Below are 17210 nucleotides of genomic sequence, written 5' to 3' on the forward strand. Positions count from 1 at the left end.
GGATTTAGCATGAGAAGTTATTGGGAGCTTGAACAAAATTTTTTTTAAATTTTTTCCTATGAAACTCTACCAAATAATTGTGATCCCCCAATTCTTTTGTCTGTGAGACTAGTCTTGCCTCTGAATATTCTTTTATTTGCTTATTTTTTTTAAGTTTACTTATTTATTTTGAGAGGGGGGGGCAGAGAAAAATGGACAGAGAGAGAATCACAAGCAGACTCCGTGCTGTCAGCATAGAGGCCAGTGCAGGGCTCAAATACAAGAACCATGAGATAATGACCCAAGCCGAAATCAAGAGTCAGACACTTAACTGACTGAGCCACCCAGGTGTTCGGCCTCTGAATATTCTTTTAGTAACCAAACCATGCCAGAGGCAATGCAATTTGCTATGATAAATCAATGAGTGGAGCTGTCATTGTATGGTAAATAGAGAATTTCAAAAAATCACTATAGCTTTGTTCTCCCCAGGCCCGCTTCATTTCTGTATTTCTCAGCCCTCCGCTTATCATATTTCCCTAGAACTGTCTTCTGGAAACTTGAGGTAGACCAGCCACCTATACTACCGAGCATATAGTCTCTCCTATGTTTACAAGGATGGGAATGCTGAGCTCAGTGCTCCATGATGTGTGTGATTTATTCATACTTGAGCTTTGGTGAGGTAGAATCACTGCATGCTGTCTTTTTTTTGAGTATAGTGTTTTCATGTGTCTTTTCATGGAGCAGTAAATTTGGGGTAGGGAAGGGAACAAAGACTATATGTCAAAGAAAATACTTTGTATGTTTAATCCATATTGAGAAAGAACAGACCACTTTTAGGTTTCCCCTTACACTTCAAAAATATAGCTGGCTGGAATTTTCTTGTAATATACCATGAAGTAACTTAGTACTTAATGAAATGAAATTTGAGTATCACAAAGAGGAAATAAATGACAGGCCAAAAAACTGCCATGAAATTACATTAAAATGTACTTGGCGTACATTTAAATTACCCTAGCTGCATTGCAAAAATAGCACAGTGATAGAGTTGCTGGAATTAAAAGAACAGAATGTTGCCAAGGTTGAAACTATCAAAGGCAATTGAGTGTGGTTTTTTTTTTTCCCTTGTGAATAAATGAGCTGATTTTTTCCCTTTTGGCATAAGATGCTAAGATGATCTATCCTATCCTATCCTATCCTATCCTATCCTATCATCTTCAAGTAGATTCTAATTTTACACCTATATTATATACACACTTCATTATTTGTTTCCATTAAAGCAATTATAGTATATACATATCTTCATTGCTGACTTTACCACAGTATAATTTTTCTATGCAGAATATTATAGTGCTAACCACAGGTCTCTGAGGTTAATGAATTGGATACTGAGCATCATTGCTTGTTGTAAATCTGTCGTAGCTGTAGAAGACTCCAGTTAAGCTACCCTTGATTATCAACATTATAGGAATGTTCTATGGTAAAGTTTTACCCGCAATTGGTTAAAGTTCGTAGACTTGACTGGGGGAAGGGAGAAGGGTACTAATATATCTGATACTCTCTACTATAATTGCTGTTTTAAATACATTATCACACCTAACTTTTATAAAATCCAATGACCTAGATGTTATTATTCCTATTATATACAGGAGGAAAGACAGATTTACCTAACTAATGTCATAAAAAGTTTTAAACCCCCATACATATGTCTGCTTTACCTCATCATACTGTTTAAAGATTCTACATTTACCTAACACTCTAAGTGTTTAATGAAAGAAACAGAAAACAAAACAAAACAATGTGGCCCCCTGCAAGAAGCATTTTTATATATATACATACACACATATATACACACATATATAGATAGAGCAATATATATTATATAATGTATGTTATTTGTAATATATGATAAATGTATAAATATAATATGAATATCATATACATGTTGTTACTAACTGAATATTTTCTTCTGAACTTCATATGTTTATTTCCTAACCCCCAGTACCTCAACATTTAACTATATTTGAAGACAGGGTCATTAATGAGGTAATTAAATTAAACTGAGGTCATTAGTGTGGGGCATAATCCAATATGACCAATGTCCTAATCAGAAGAATAAATTAAGACATAGCTACACAGGGAAAACCATGTGAAGACCCAGGGAGAAGACAAAGGAGAGAGGCCTCAGAAGAAAAAACTCAACTCTGTCAACACTTTGATATTGGACTTCTCCTCCAGATTTAAGAGAGATTAAATTTTTGTTTCTTAAGCCACTCAGTCTGTGGTACTTTGTTATGGCAACTCTAGCAAATGAACATACTTGTATAATATAAAAATAACAGAAATCAGTGCACCTAGTCTCAATCCCCAATTAATGTTTTTTTAATAATAAAGTTACCTTTGACATTATTCTTAGTAATATATATATATATGTGTGTGTGTGTGTATATATATATATATATATATATATATATATATATTTATATGTCTCCTCAGGCAAGGGTAGCAAAAGCAAAAGTAAACAAATGGGACTATATCAAACTAAAAAGCTTTTGCACAGTGGGAAAAAAAACAGGAACAAAATGAAAAGGCAACCTACTAAATGGAGAAGATTCTTTCAAATATATATCCAATAAGGGGTTGATAACATATATAAAGAACTGCTACAACTCAATAAAAAAAAATCGATTAAGAAATGGGCATAGGACCTAAATAGACATCTTCCCAAAGAAGGCATACAGATGGCCGTCAGGCACATGAAAAGATAGTCAACATCACTAAATTATCAGGGAAATGCAAATTAGAACCACAATGAGATGCCACCTCACACCTGTCAGAGTGGCTATTATCAAAAAGATGAGAAATAACAAGTGTTATTGGGAGAAAAGGAAACCCTTGTGCACTGTTGGTGGTCATGTAAATTGGTGCAGCTATTATGGAAAATAGTATGGGGGTTCCTCAAAAAATTAAAAATAGAAATGATCTAGCAATTCCACTTCTGGCAATTTATCCAAAGAAAACAAAAACACTAATTTGAAAAGATACATACACCCCTATTTTCATTAGAGCATTATTTACAATAGCCAAGATATGGAAGCAACCTAAGTGTCCATTGATAGATGAATGGCTAAAGAAGATGTGGGGTGTGTGTGTGTGTGTGTGTGTGTGTGTGTGTGTGTGTGTGATGGAATATTACTCAGCCATGAAAAAGAATGAAATCTTTTTTGCAACAACATGGATGCATCTTGAGGGCATTATGCTAAATGAAATAGAGAAAGACAAGTGTCTTATCATTTCACTTATATTTAGAATCTAAAAACAAAAGCAAATGAACAAACAAAATAGAAACAGACTCATAGATATAGAGAACAATCTGGTGGTTGCCAGAGGGGAGGGAGGTGGGGGGTGATGCGTAGATTAGATAAGGGATTAAGAAGTACAAGCTTCTAGGGGCACCTGGGTGGCTCAGTTAGTTAGGTGTCCAGCTTCGGCTCGGGTTATGATCTCATGGGTCATGAGTTCCAGCCCTGCATCAGGCTCTGTTGTGACAGCTTGGAGCCTGCAGCCTGCTTCAGATTCTGTGTCTCCCTCTCTCTCTGCCCTTCCCCTGCCTATGCTTTGTCTCTCTCTCTTTCTCTCTCTCTCAAAAATAAATAAACCTTAAAAAATATTTTTAAAAAGACATACAAACTTCTGGTCATAAAATAAATAAATCATGGGGATGTGATGTACAGCATAAGGAATGTTATCAATAATGTTGTAATAGCTTTGTATGGTGACAGATGGTAACTAGACTTATGATGCTCATTTCATGATGTATAAAAGTATCAAATCATTATGTTTTACACCTGATATTAATATAATATGTCAATTATAATATAATAAAAAAGAAAAAATAATAAAGAGTTAAATAATACAAAAACAATCTGATACCATGGATTTTTACAAAGGCAATTTCTAGGACCTGGATGCCTTTGGTTCATTACATGTTATGCCCAATCTCCCACATATTCAATATTTGCATTACAGAGTCACAGCGGTAGTTGATTTGAAGAAACATGACCCTGGGGCACTTTATTATTTACAGTCATGAAAAAAGATTCAATCATGTTTAGTCTATTGCACTTACATAAACACAAGGACTATATTATTAAATTTTAGAAATATTTTCAAGTTGAAACAAAATGGTTTTTCAAGTCAGCTAGAAATTCAGTTTACTCAAACAGCTTTTTCTGTCTAATCATGTGTTAAGGTGGAATAGATGTTACTGAAAACAAACCTCATACTTCCTTCTCTATTTGGACATTAATGCTAATTTACACACTCTGCATTTCCAATGTGCTTTAGAATGTATAAAGCACCTTTTGAACACTGTCTCCTCTTCTGTGAAGCCTTCCCAGGCTCTGCCAGGAGATTCAGCACCATTTGATCTCATGTCACTCAGCTTTCCCTGTGTTACAGATTTCACTGCAGTGTAATGTAGTTTGTTTACTTATGTGTTGATTTTCTCAAAGGCAGCAACTATGCCTGTTCAGATTTCTGTTCCCAGGGCCCAGCAGCTCCTGGCACACAGCAAGTGTCCAGTAAGTGTTCATGTAGCTTCTTATGCTATGCCTTCCCAGAATACTATTTTTACAGCTGAAGAATCTGAGATCCAGAAAGTTTAATTGAGAAGTAGGGTTAGATAGCAGAAGTTGGCGTGAAGGAGGAGGTGATATGGCGACGTTGGTGGGAAGTCAGAGGCTGGAGCATCTTAGGCATTGAGATTTTGTTTTATAGGGACGGAAAGCCATGAACAGTTTTAAGTAGATGCATGATATGCTTTCATTTACATTTTTTAAAGATTGCTCTGGCTGCTGAAAGAAGCAGGGAGACCAATTAGGAGGACGCTGGAGGCTCCCTTGAGAGAGAGATTTGTGATTTAGACTATGGAGAAAGCAGATATGATGAAAAGCTGTAGATTGTTTCTACATGTATTTTAGGAGGAAAACTCATGGAATTTGCTGATGTTTTAGACAGGATGGGGTTATTGACAAATTTGACAAAAGTTACTTGTTACCTGTTATGTGTTAGTCACTGCTTTAGAAACTGAACATATATGGAAAAAAGCAGGTAAGGTGCCTCCTGTCAGGACCTGCCGTTTATACTGTGGTGGGGTTATACAGACAAAAACAAACAAAAAGCCCATGATGATTTTTACCTTAAGGAAGATAAAGCCCTGTGGGGACCCCAAGAGGACACTTTAAATTGTGTGGCAAGGGAAATTCCCATGGGTACTTTGTTAGAGGGCTAATGACAAGGAACCAGCCATATAAAGTTCTAGAAGAAAGTATTACATGCAGATGAAATGATTAGTGCAAAAGCCCTGAGGTGGGAACAAGCTTGACATGTTACAAGAACAGAAATAAGGCCAGTGTAGTTTGTAGGAAGTGAAAAAATTGGAGGGTCATTTGGAATTAGGTAGGTCCAAGGGCATTAGGGGGCAAACTGTGGTGTGGAGCCTTTTGTACCACCCTAAGGACTATAGCAGGAAGCCATTGTGAAATTGTAGTTCTTCTACTGAGTGTGTAGAAAGGCAATATGAAAAACAATGATCTGAGTAAGACATGGTGTTGGCTTGGGCCAAAATAGTAATGGTACAGATGGAGAGGTGTACATAAATTCCAAATACGTCTTGAAGGGAAAATAGTGAAGAGTAAGAGATAAAGATGCTTCAAAGATGACCTGTAACATGGGGCCTTGAGCACCTGGACAGATGATGATGCCATTTAGAAATGGAAAATTGGCAGAGGAATAGATTTGGAGATGAGAATCAAGGTTTCCCTTTGGACAGGTGTCTATTTAACACCCAGGTTATTGTGTCAAATAGACTGATTATCAGAGAAAGAAAGTTTCTGATTTGAACAATGAAATATTAAATGTTAAGTGGAGGTGCCTATTAAACACCATATTGAAGATATTGATGAAACATCCTCACTTATTTAAGATCGATTTACCTTAGGCAAATCAATACCAAACCAAACCAAAAACCCAAACTGCATTTATGAGGGGGTAGAGTCATATTACCATGACCTCCATTTGGTTGAGACATGGTCACAGTTCCTAGTACAGAGTTGACAGAGAGGAACATGTGCTCATTGAGCCAGATATGCTAAGCTGGAGGAAAGAACATATAGCATAGCTCATGCACAATGCACAGGGAATCTGGAGCAACTCACTTCTGGATTCTCCCCGCACACACCCATGTTTTGCTTTTCTAAAAACCATCTCTGGACTGTCTCTAATCCCTGGGATACCCCAAATTTCCCTCTTTGTTTTGTAAAGCTGGTAGAGACAATAGGTATGCTCACATTTTCCCCAATTTCCACTGTTTAAAGTAACCTTTGGGAGCCATAATTGAAGTGGTAAGACTTAACAAGTGTTAGTTTTAACTACACTGGAAGAAAATTTATTGTGGATTACATGTGTAGATTTTAGGGGAAAACGTTACTCTTTATTCTAATACTTTTAATATAGAACCACATTCAACACACAAATCAATGGAATAATTTACTTATTAAAATAACATACACCGAACTAATTTTATATTTAAAAAATCCTTTGTTCGATTTTGTGAGCTACTTAACTCTGCAGTCACATTCCTGATGTATTTGCTAATGGCGTGTCTTCCCATATATTATCTAAAAGTATTCTATTATCCTCATTTCAGATTCAAATTCAGTTTCAAAGCCCCTATTATGACCTGAGCAAGGTATTTTTATGCTACTTATTGAACTAGCATATAGGCTCTGTGAAATAGTATTGTTATCCCAGTTTTGTACACGAGGAGGCAGGTTGAGAGTGGTTCGTGAATTGCTCCATATCAGGTAGCTAGTAAGTGCAGGAGCAGACACCCATTTCTTTCTCTTAAAGGATGATCAACCTGGGTTTAAAAGTTAATTTTGCTTCCTCATCCTACTAAAATATCCACTTTTCCAGCTTGCTGTTTATGCAGTTTACTGAATCATATGCTCCGGCTTTACAGAAAGTTAGTTTTATTCTCTAATAATTTTCATATTCCAGAAACGTGAAGTGTAAAGCAAATGATGGCTCTGAATTCTTTCTCTGTCATGGCTTTTACCTGAGCTTTCGATTTATAGAAGTTTCATAACATCAGGGTCTCTGTTTTCACTCAGTGCCCAGAGCAGTAGACACTCAATAAATATGTACCAAATGGATGATGAGCCTATATTGTCTACTAGATATCTCATCTTGACTGTCCCAGAAACTCCCCTCATTATTTTCCCCTCAATTCTGCTGTTTCCTCCAAGTCCTGAAAATTCTTTCTTTTTGTAACTATGGGATCTGTCCATTATTTGCTATCCTTTCTGCCATTTCCCCCATTTCAGATGATCACCCTCTTTCTCCTGAAATACAACAACAGCTCCCTAACTTATCTTCCTGCCTACTTCCTTGTCCTCTATTAATCCATTCTTTGCTCAAAAGCCAGAATAAAATGCCTGCCTTGTTTAAAAAGTCTTTCAATGGCTCCCCCTTTAGATGGCTTTTATGGTAACTTCCAAAAATTTTAATAGGATTTCAAAGTCAGTATTATGAAACTTCTGCTTGGCTCTTCACATGACTTCCCACCTGTAGCTTCTTGACACTCTTAGCTATAGCCTTAATAAATGTCTGATTCTTAGATGGCTTGACACTATCACTTGCCTTTGGATCTTTATTCATTTTACCCCTCCGTCTGGAGCACTTAAAGCTTTTTCTTTTTTTAATTGTGAAATAAAGCATAAAAGAGAGAAAGACATACACATAATGTATTATATAATTAGTAATGATAAAGTGAACACCTGTTTATCTTCTAAGTCAAGAAAGAAAATCCCGCCAATATCCCCAGAGACCCTCCAGTATCTCCTTTATATTATACCCTCCTCATCTCCTTCCCCCCCCCACATACAAGCTAACCACTATTCAGACTTTGTGGTGATTATTTCCTTGCTTTTCTGTAGAGTCTTACCAATTTCACATGAATTCCTAAACAGTATGCTTTAGTTCTTCCTCATTTTTAAATTTATATAATTATGCTCTTTATTTCCTTCTTCACTCGTAATTGTGTTTGCAAGGTTTACGCATGCTTTAATGAGTAGCTCTGGTTATATCAGCATATCAACTTCCCCAATGAAATTGGAATTTGATTGCAATTTTACTGAAATTGTAGACCAATTTGCAAACAGTTCACATTTTAACAATCTGAATTTTCCAATTTTTGAACAAGGGTACATTTCTCTTTATTTTGATCTTCTTTAATGTTTCTCAGTAAATTATATAATTTTCCCGATAGATGTGTTGTTTGATATATTACTAGGCACTTGGTATTTGGGGATTCTCTCGTAAATCATAGTCTTTTTTATTGTTTTATTTTCTAACTTTTGCCAGTACAGAAGACAAAACGAGATTTTATATATTGATCTTGTATCAGCAAGCTTAGTAAATTCTCTTTCTAATTTTTCTGATTTATATGCAATTTATTTGAATTTTATTACTAATCATATTTTCTGTGAATAATTGCAGTTTTGTCTTTAATTTTTTCAGTTCTTATGCCTTTTGTATCTTTTTCTCATCTTACCATGTAGGCTGAAACCATCAATCAACTCTTCAGTAGAAATGAGGAGAATTGTTTCTGATTTCTAATGTCTTTATTAAGTGTGATATTTGCAGTGGGTTTATTTGTGGTTTGCCTTTATTAGTTTAATAATTTTCTTTCCATTGTTAGTTTGCTTCAGAAAAAGATTTTCTGCCTCTGTGGAGAGAGTCATACCATGATATATTTCAGTTAATGCAGTGATGACATTGATTTTCTTTTTCTTAAAACATTTTTTTGAATCTCAGGTACACAGAATTAGATTAATTATAATTCTTGATTCAGGACACTGTCTCCTCTCTAGTTCGTTAATGCTCACATTATGAATTCACTTAATTATTTCAGTTAACTTTTTTTTAATTTTTTTTAACGTTTATTTATTTTTGAGACAGAGAGAGACAGAGCATGAATGGGGGAGGGGCAGAGAGAGAGGGAGACACAGAATCTGAAACAGGCTCCAGGCTCTGAGCCATCAGCACAGAGCCCGACGCGGGGCTCGAACTCACGGACTGCAAGATCGTGACCTGAGCTGAAGTCGGACGCTTAACCGACTGAGCCACCCAGACGCCCCAGTTTCAGTTAACTTTTTAATACAATAGTTACGTGTAGCACTGTCATGCTAGAAATAGCTGTGTCACTCACAGTAATTGACACTAACATGACCTGCCTCCATTTCATTCCCTGCCTACCCAATCAAAAGTATTTATTTTCTGTTTAAAACGTTTTATTATGTTTTTTTATTTGTGTTTATGAAAAGGATATCATGGTGGCACCTACCTTTTCACGTAATGTTATATTGCTAAAATTTACCCATGTTTTTGCAGGTACTTACAATTCATTTGTTTTGACTACTGATTAAAATTCTGTTGTGTGAATATAACAGAATTTATTTGGTTGTTCTCACTTTGAGAAACATTTGGGGTGCTTCCAAGTTTTTATCATTATTAACAGTGCTTTTATGAACACCCAGTATGTTGATTAATTTGCTAATATTGAAATAAGCTGCATAATCTGGTATCAACATTTTAGTAATGTGTTTAATTTTTCTGTGGTGCTGGATTCAATTGCTAATATTTCTTTAGATTTCTAAAGGTTTCTAAAGGCATCTAGTTTAAAATGCACTATCAGCCTGTATTTTTTTTTCTAACTCTGCTCTCATGTATATATTCAGGCATCATAGAGTAAATTGGGGATTGTGTACTCCTTTTCTGTTCTTGGGAAGCATTTGTATAAAACTGGAATTATTTATTTATTGAATTATTTATTGAATGTTTGGCAGAACCCAATGAAGACATTTTAATCTAGAGATTTTTCTGTAAGAATATTTTTTTTATAAATGATTCATTTTCCTTAATTATAATAGAGGGATTTATAGTCACCATTTAATTTTTATCTTAAATTGTTGTGATAAATTATACCTTTCTCAGCATTTGTCCAGTTTGTCTACATTTTCAGATTTATTGCCATAAACTTGTTCTCAGTCTTCTCTTTGTATCTTTAAGCTCTGCAGAATTTGTAGCCATGGTTCATTTTTCATTCCTGAGATTAGTTATGCGCAGCTATTTTTTCTTTCTCATTCTTTATAGTTTTTCAATTTTATTTAGTCTTTTCAAAGAACTATTTTTGTTGACCCTCTCAATTGTAGCTTCTTTTCTTTCATTAATTTTTGTTCTTATTTTTTCCCTAATTTTCTACATATTTTGCTATTTCTTTTTCTAACATCTTGAAATTAACACTCAGTTCATTACAGGCAAACTTCTTTTCTAATATATGACTTGGGGTTCTAAGTATTGCTTTAGTTATATATGACTATTTTTATAGTTATTTATTTGTTATTGATTTCTAGCATAATTTAATTTTGGTCAGAGTGCATACTTTGCAATTTCAACATTTTGAAATTTGTCACGACATATTTTACAATTTTATATATGGTCACAGTTTGAAAATCTTCTGACATGTTGTAAAATGTGTATTCTATATTTTGCAAGTACATAGTTTTCTCATATGTTCTTTAAGTCAAGTTTATTCATTATATTGAATTCTATACTTTTACCGATATTTTTGTCTCCTTGTTTCAGTTATTAAGAGCCAATATGTAGTTATGTTAAAAAAAACCCAGTAATTATAGAGTCTATTTCCTTTTAATGTGCTAACAATTCATTTTAATATTTTGATGAAATCTTAGTGGTGCATACAATTTTTTAATTGTTCTATTTATGTGTCATATATTTGTGTGTTGTATATGTTATACCATATAAATGTTGTATTATATAGTGATTCTCTATTTCTGGAAATGCTTTTTGTCTGTAAAGTCTGCTTTATCTGGTAATGATGTAGAAACAACTGTTCTTTGTTGTCATGGGTATGTATTTTTTCCACTTACTTCCTTTCAACAATTTAGCATCTTTATGGTTTAGATGGCTCTTGTAAGTGCACATAAATTTTTAAAAATACAATCTGAAAATCTTTTCCTTTTGACTAGACCATTCAGTCCATGAACATTTAATGTAAATGCTGATATATTTGGGTTTAAATCTACCATCTAAATTTGTACTTTAGTTTTGATTCTTTTTGCCTTTTTTTTTTTTCTGGTTGGATCAGTATTTTTCCACCATTTTATTTAGTTTCTCCTATAAGTATGAAAGTTATAAACTTGGCTTTACTTCTGTTAATGTTACTGTAAGAATTTTAAGAAATATATCCTTCTCAAAATTTCATATAACTGCTTTACTCTTCCCAATTTGCTTTATTTTTCTGTATTCTTTTCTTCATCTATGTTTCCCTTGGGATCATTTTACATCATTAGTTCTACTTGAAGTAAGTTCTTTATTAATCCTTTAAGTTTGGGTCTGTTAGTAACAAAAACCCCAGTTAGATTGGTTTCATTCCTCAGTTTTAGAAATTCCTTAACTTCTATGTTTTTCATATATTGGCATTGCTATTCTCTTCCACTTCTGTATCTGGTTTGCCAATCAAATGCATATGAAACCTTCTTACTATATCCAAACTTACTTCTGTTTCTTTCCCTCACCATTTTGGTTCACCATGTTTTGTTCTTCTATTTATTTATTTACTGAAGTATAATTGACATAAAATATTATATTGATGTTGGGTGTATAATACAGATTTGACATTTGTGTAAATTGGGAAAGGGTCGCAATTATAAGTATAGTTACCATCTGTCACCTTACAAAGTTAATACAGTGTTATTGATGTATGTTCCCTATTCTATATATTACATTCTCATGACTTATTTATTTTGTAACTGGAGGTTTATACTTCTTGACCCCCTTTTCATTTGTCCCCTACACGCTCCCCCCCCCCCAATCCCCTTCCCTCTGGCAACTACCAATCTGTTCTCTATATTATAGTCTGGGTTGGTTTTGTTTTCTTTGTTTTGTTTTTTAGATTCTACATATAAGTGAAATCGTGAGATATTTGTCTTGGACTTATTTCACTTCGCATATTGCACTCAGGGGTCTATCCATGTTGTCACAAATGGCAAGATTTCATTCTTTTTTACGGCTGAGTAATATTCCATCGTGTATATATAACACATCTTCTTTACCCATTCATCTATCAGTGGATGCTTAGGTTGCATCTTGACTATTGTAAATAATGCTGCAGTGAACACAGGTGTGCATATATCTTTTCACATTAGTGATTTCATTATGTTAAATTCTTAATAGGTTCTTCTGGCCTATTTCTAGTTTTTTTTTTCTTTTTTTATTAAGTTTTAAAAAATTTTAATTCTAGTATAGTTAACATACAGTGTTATATAAGTTAAGGGTGTATAATAAGTGATTCAACAATTCTGTACATTACTCAGTGCTCATCATGATCAGTGTGCTCTTTAATCCCCATCATTTATTTTACCCACCCCTTTATCCACTTCCCCTCTGAGAAACTTCTGTTTGTTCTCTATAGTTGAGTCTGTTTCTTAGTTTGTCTCTGTCATTGTTGTTTTTTTTCTTTGCTTATTTGTTTTGTTTCTTAAATTCCACATATGAATGAAGTCATGTGGCATTTCTTTTCCTCTGACTTAATTTCACTTAGTTCTCTCCTTAATCTGTTAATCCTGTTTTTAGTTTCAGTCATCATTTTTATTTATAGAATATCTATTTGATTTTATTTTCCAAATTTGCCATGCCATTTAAATATTTTTTAGCTCCCTCTTGAAATTTTAAAGCTTGAGGTTTATTTTTTTAACTTTTATTTCCTAGAACATAGTAAACAGTTGTTTAATGATCTGCATCTGATAATTCTCATATTTCAGTATTTTGAGTCAATGTTTATGTTGTTTCTACTGATTCTCACTCTTTAAATTTTTTTTTTTCAATTTTTATTTATTTTTGGGACAGAGAGAGACAGAGCATGAACGGGGGAGGGGCAGAGAGAGAGGGAGACACAGAATCGAAAACAGGCTCCAGGCTCTGAGCCATCAGCCCAGAGCCCGACGCGGGGCTCGAACTCCCGGACCGCGAGATTGTGACCTGGCTGAAGTCGGACGCTTAACCGACTGCGCCACCCAGGCACCCCAACTGATTCTCACTCTTAATATCTTGTTTCCTTACATACCCTGGGCATACATACATTGTCTCTGTAATAGACATTTTGTATCTGAAAAACTATAGGAATAATTTAAGGCTTAAGATGATTGTTTCATTCTTCAGAGTGATTTTGTTTATTTCTTCTGCTATGTGCTTCAGATCTTTCTCAATACACTTTTAAGGCTTGACGTATCAGGAACTACCCAGAATGAAGTAAGGAAGCTGGGATGGGAGTTCATGCAGAGGCTATTTTAACAGTTCACTCTATCTTAAGGGTGTATCATGTTCCCAACTTAATGCCAGGGCTGATCTATCAGAGTCCCCACCCTTGTGAGTGACTAGGCTTTCATTCTGAATCATGAACTGCTCAAGGTTTTCAAGTCAGAATTGCTTGTGAGACCTCTTCTAAGTAAAACCAGCTTTGATTGGAAGGTTTACCTGTCTGGAATATCTTTCTTTTGTATTTTGTGCCAGTAATTCCCATTACCTTGTTAGAACTTTGATGCTTTTAAAGCATATTGCTTTTATACATTACCCAGGCTTTTTAGTTTTTCAGCCATAGTTTGATTTAAATTTCCTAGTTACCTATTACCTAATGCTGAAACCTAAAAATTACATCTGCCTGGAACAGTCACTTTTCATCTGCTTAATTTTTCTTACTCTTATGACTCAGTTTAGACATTTTTCTAGTAAAGCCTTCCTAGGACTTCAAATATTGTTTAAATGGCTTTCCTTGTTTTCATAGAATGTTTTCCTTCTCTATTACAGCACACATTCTACATTGTAATTTATACTTATTTATAAACACCCATTATTTGGCAAGCTCCTTGAAGACAGGAACTATAGCTAATTCTTTATCATTTAATTATCATTATTCAGTACAATTCATGGCATACAATTAGACATTAAATAGATATCTGCTCAATAAGTAAACGAATGTTCTGTAAATAGGACACTGAAAATAAGTTCATGCATTTTAAATACACACATACAGAAATGTTATTTCTGTATTCATTGAAACTGTATCAAACAAAACAGTGATATCTGCAGATATTTACTGAGCACTGATGTATGCAGAATGCTGTACCGTGAACAGGGCACTGAACTTCTCTCTAGACTGGTGAGAAAAAACAGCCATGCAAGTAATTCTTTATATATGGTTATGGGTTTTACTTCACCAGTGGAATACGCTTAAACTTTCACATTGCTTTAAAAATAAAAGTGAAGAAATTACAGATAAGAAGAAATGTGTATATTTTGTAGCATAGTATTTATAAGAAAAGTTGTAAGATATGGAGCCCAGGCAAGAGGGTTAAGTGTTGAGTAGTGAAGCAAAGAATGTAAGTACATAAGGAGAGGGGCTCTTACGTAGAGTTTTTGTATCTCAAGTGCCAATATAGTTATACATAACAGTAACACTCAGGAAGCATTTGTAGAAGAGAGGACAGGAAGGAAGGAGAGAAGGAGGAAGCAGGCAAGCAGTGGGTTCCCATTTTCCTAGATCTAATCATTTAATACATATGTAATTATAAAAATCCAACCTGATTACAACTCATCAATAGTCAGTCTTGTAATAGCTAAAGACAGAGGTATGAGTTTCTACTAATCTCTGAAGCTCAACTCTGGATCCTACTGACATATTCAACTGGCTTCAATTTGGTTAGACTATCTTTTACGACAAATGAACTCAACTGATCATCATGCACCACGTGCAATCTTATCATCTGAATCATTCTTTTTCTTTTCTCCTAGATACTGTATTTTTTTTAAATTTCTGTCTGAAGTTACTTTAGATTATTTTGATAGAGGGCAACACTTTGCATTCAAATTGAGCTTACTAGCAAAAATATCTACATTTGTATGGGTCTCCCCTTTTTGAATCCTACTGTAGGATTTTAAATTTGCTCTGTTATATGTATTTCCTTATTTATTCCTAGTTTAAGACTATTATTCTCAGCTTTTCCAGCATGCCACAACCTTCTCAAGTCATGATTTTTTGTCATTCAGAGTGTTACAGTTTTCATTTTTTTTAGACACAAAAAGCAAATTTTCTTAATTTCTTTTAAATAGCAATGAAAATGATGAACAGAGTAAGGTGGAACACAGACCTGGCAACTTGATACTACTGCTCTCCTCCCCCACCCACCCAGGCGAGCATCATGGCTCTTGCTATTTACCATTTTTGGGGAATGGGAATGCAACAACTACAAACTCTACCTCTAGCATAAAGATTGTTCCATCAGAAGATTTTACCAAATACACTGAAATTAAGATGCTCCCTGAAACAACATTACTCTCATTTATCAAAAGTAAACGCCTCATCAGAACAGGAATTGTTAATTTGTATTACTTGTTCTTTTTGAACTGGTTTTGGCTCTTAGTGACTTCCATTCTTAACCTACATAGTCCTAATTTGTTCAATAATCCATTATAGAAGTTTTCCAGTGGGTGGCATTAAATTTATCAGCATATTGTTTTCAAAGGTGTAAAATGTGACTTTGGAAATTGGAAAATTTGATGCTCTTCATACCTTTGGTTGTTTTTTTTCTCTCCTCCATAAGTTTATCAAAGCAAGTCAACAATACCAGTATAGCTTATGTACTAGATGCTCAGTATTTTAGGATATAGTCTTACACAGAGACACACACACATATGCATCCATACATATACATACTTAAAACTGAAGACTAATATAAAAGAGGTGGTATTTTACGCTTTGACTCTACAAGTGTCTGAGATACTTCATATGTCTTTGTCAAAATTTTAAAGATTGCTATCGATTCACAAAAGACAGAAGCCAAGTAGACACTGATAATTTCTGCTTTCCATCTGATAAAACAACATTCTATCATGTTATTTAAAATAACATATTGAAGTTATGTTGAATAGAAACACGTCCACGTGAAGCAAAATTCAAGTCAAGTGAAAATATATTTGGGCAAAAATGAATCTTCCTCTACCTGAGAGGAAGATAAACACGTTAGGATCATGTTTAACTGAGAGTGATCGAAACCTAAGAGTACCATAGGCTTAGGTGTGGGCAGTTGTCCAGAATCCCGACCACCTTATATAATGTGCTGCACTGCTCTCTTTAGCATTCTAACTCCTAGGCCAAGATGGGTGTTGGAAATCCAGTTTGATTCTTCACATTCCAGCCTATGGGAAGGAGGAAAGGAGTCCTTAAGAGCATACATCTTTGTTCTTTTGAGGGCACATCTCAAAAGTTGCACATATGGCTTAAATTTACATCTTGATGGCCCATATCCAGTTATATGGCTTCTCTTGCTTTGGCTGCCAAGTGCTTGCAAATCTCTGGAAGAAGGGGGAACAGATTGTAACAAATGATGGCCTTTGCTATCTTCTCCTGCCCTCCTCTCCTACTCAGTTCCTCTCCCTAGAATCTAGTGCTATGTTTTGTATCATTTCAGAAAGGATGTGTATGTGTGTACATTTATATATTCATGTATATATTTTATTGCTTTTTGTTTATTGTATACAAATGTTGTGGAAACATATAGACACTATTCTGCACAATTCTTTGTTTAATAATGTATTTTGGATGGTCTTTCCACATTGCATAGGTGAACTATAATTTATGTAACCACTCTCACTGATACACATTTACATGTTTCCAGTGTTCACAGGGAACCTTTTTTTACATGTATTACTTCATATTTGTATGAAGCTGAGTATGTGTTACTACAAATGTAATTATTGGGCTAAAAGGAATGTGCATTTTTAATTTTGATAGGTGTTAACAAATTGCTTCTTTTAGAAGTTACACCAAATTACACTATCACCAGTAATGCGTGGGAGTATTTCCTGTTTTATCAGGCACATTTACCAACACAGCATATTTTCAACATTTGTAATCCTTGCTTTTGATAGGTTGAAAAAATGGTGATCCTTTGTAGTCTTGATTTGTATTTTTCTTATTTCAAGTAAGATTGATAATTTTTTTTTTTTTTTAGTGATGGTGGGCTTCTCTTTCTTTTTCTTGCCATTCAGAATATTTTATTTTCACAAAAAATTTTTTTGATGTTTATTTATTT

At 34.4% G+C, this 17210-nt stretch overlaps 1 protein-coding gene across 4 annotated transcripts in view; it reads left to right on the top strand.

Moving 5' to 3' along the window:
• TMEM117 (transmembrane protein 117) overlaps positions 1–17210 on the top strand; it is a 487518-nt gene that overhangs the window by 344652 nt on the left and 125656 nt on the right. The gene's annotated exons all lie outside the window — the stretch shown is intronic.

Source organism: Prionailurus viverrinus, chromosome B4, assembly GCF_022837055.1.
Source record: "Prionailurus viverrinus isolate Anna chromosome B4, UM_Priviv_1.0, whole genome shotgun sequence".
NCBI lineage: Eukaryota > Metazoa > Chordata > Mammalia > Carnivora > Felidae > Prionailurus > Prionailurus viverrinus.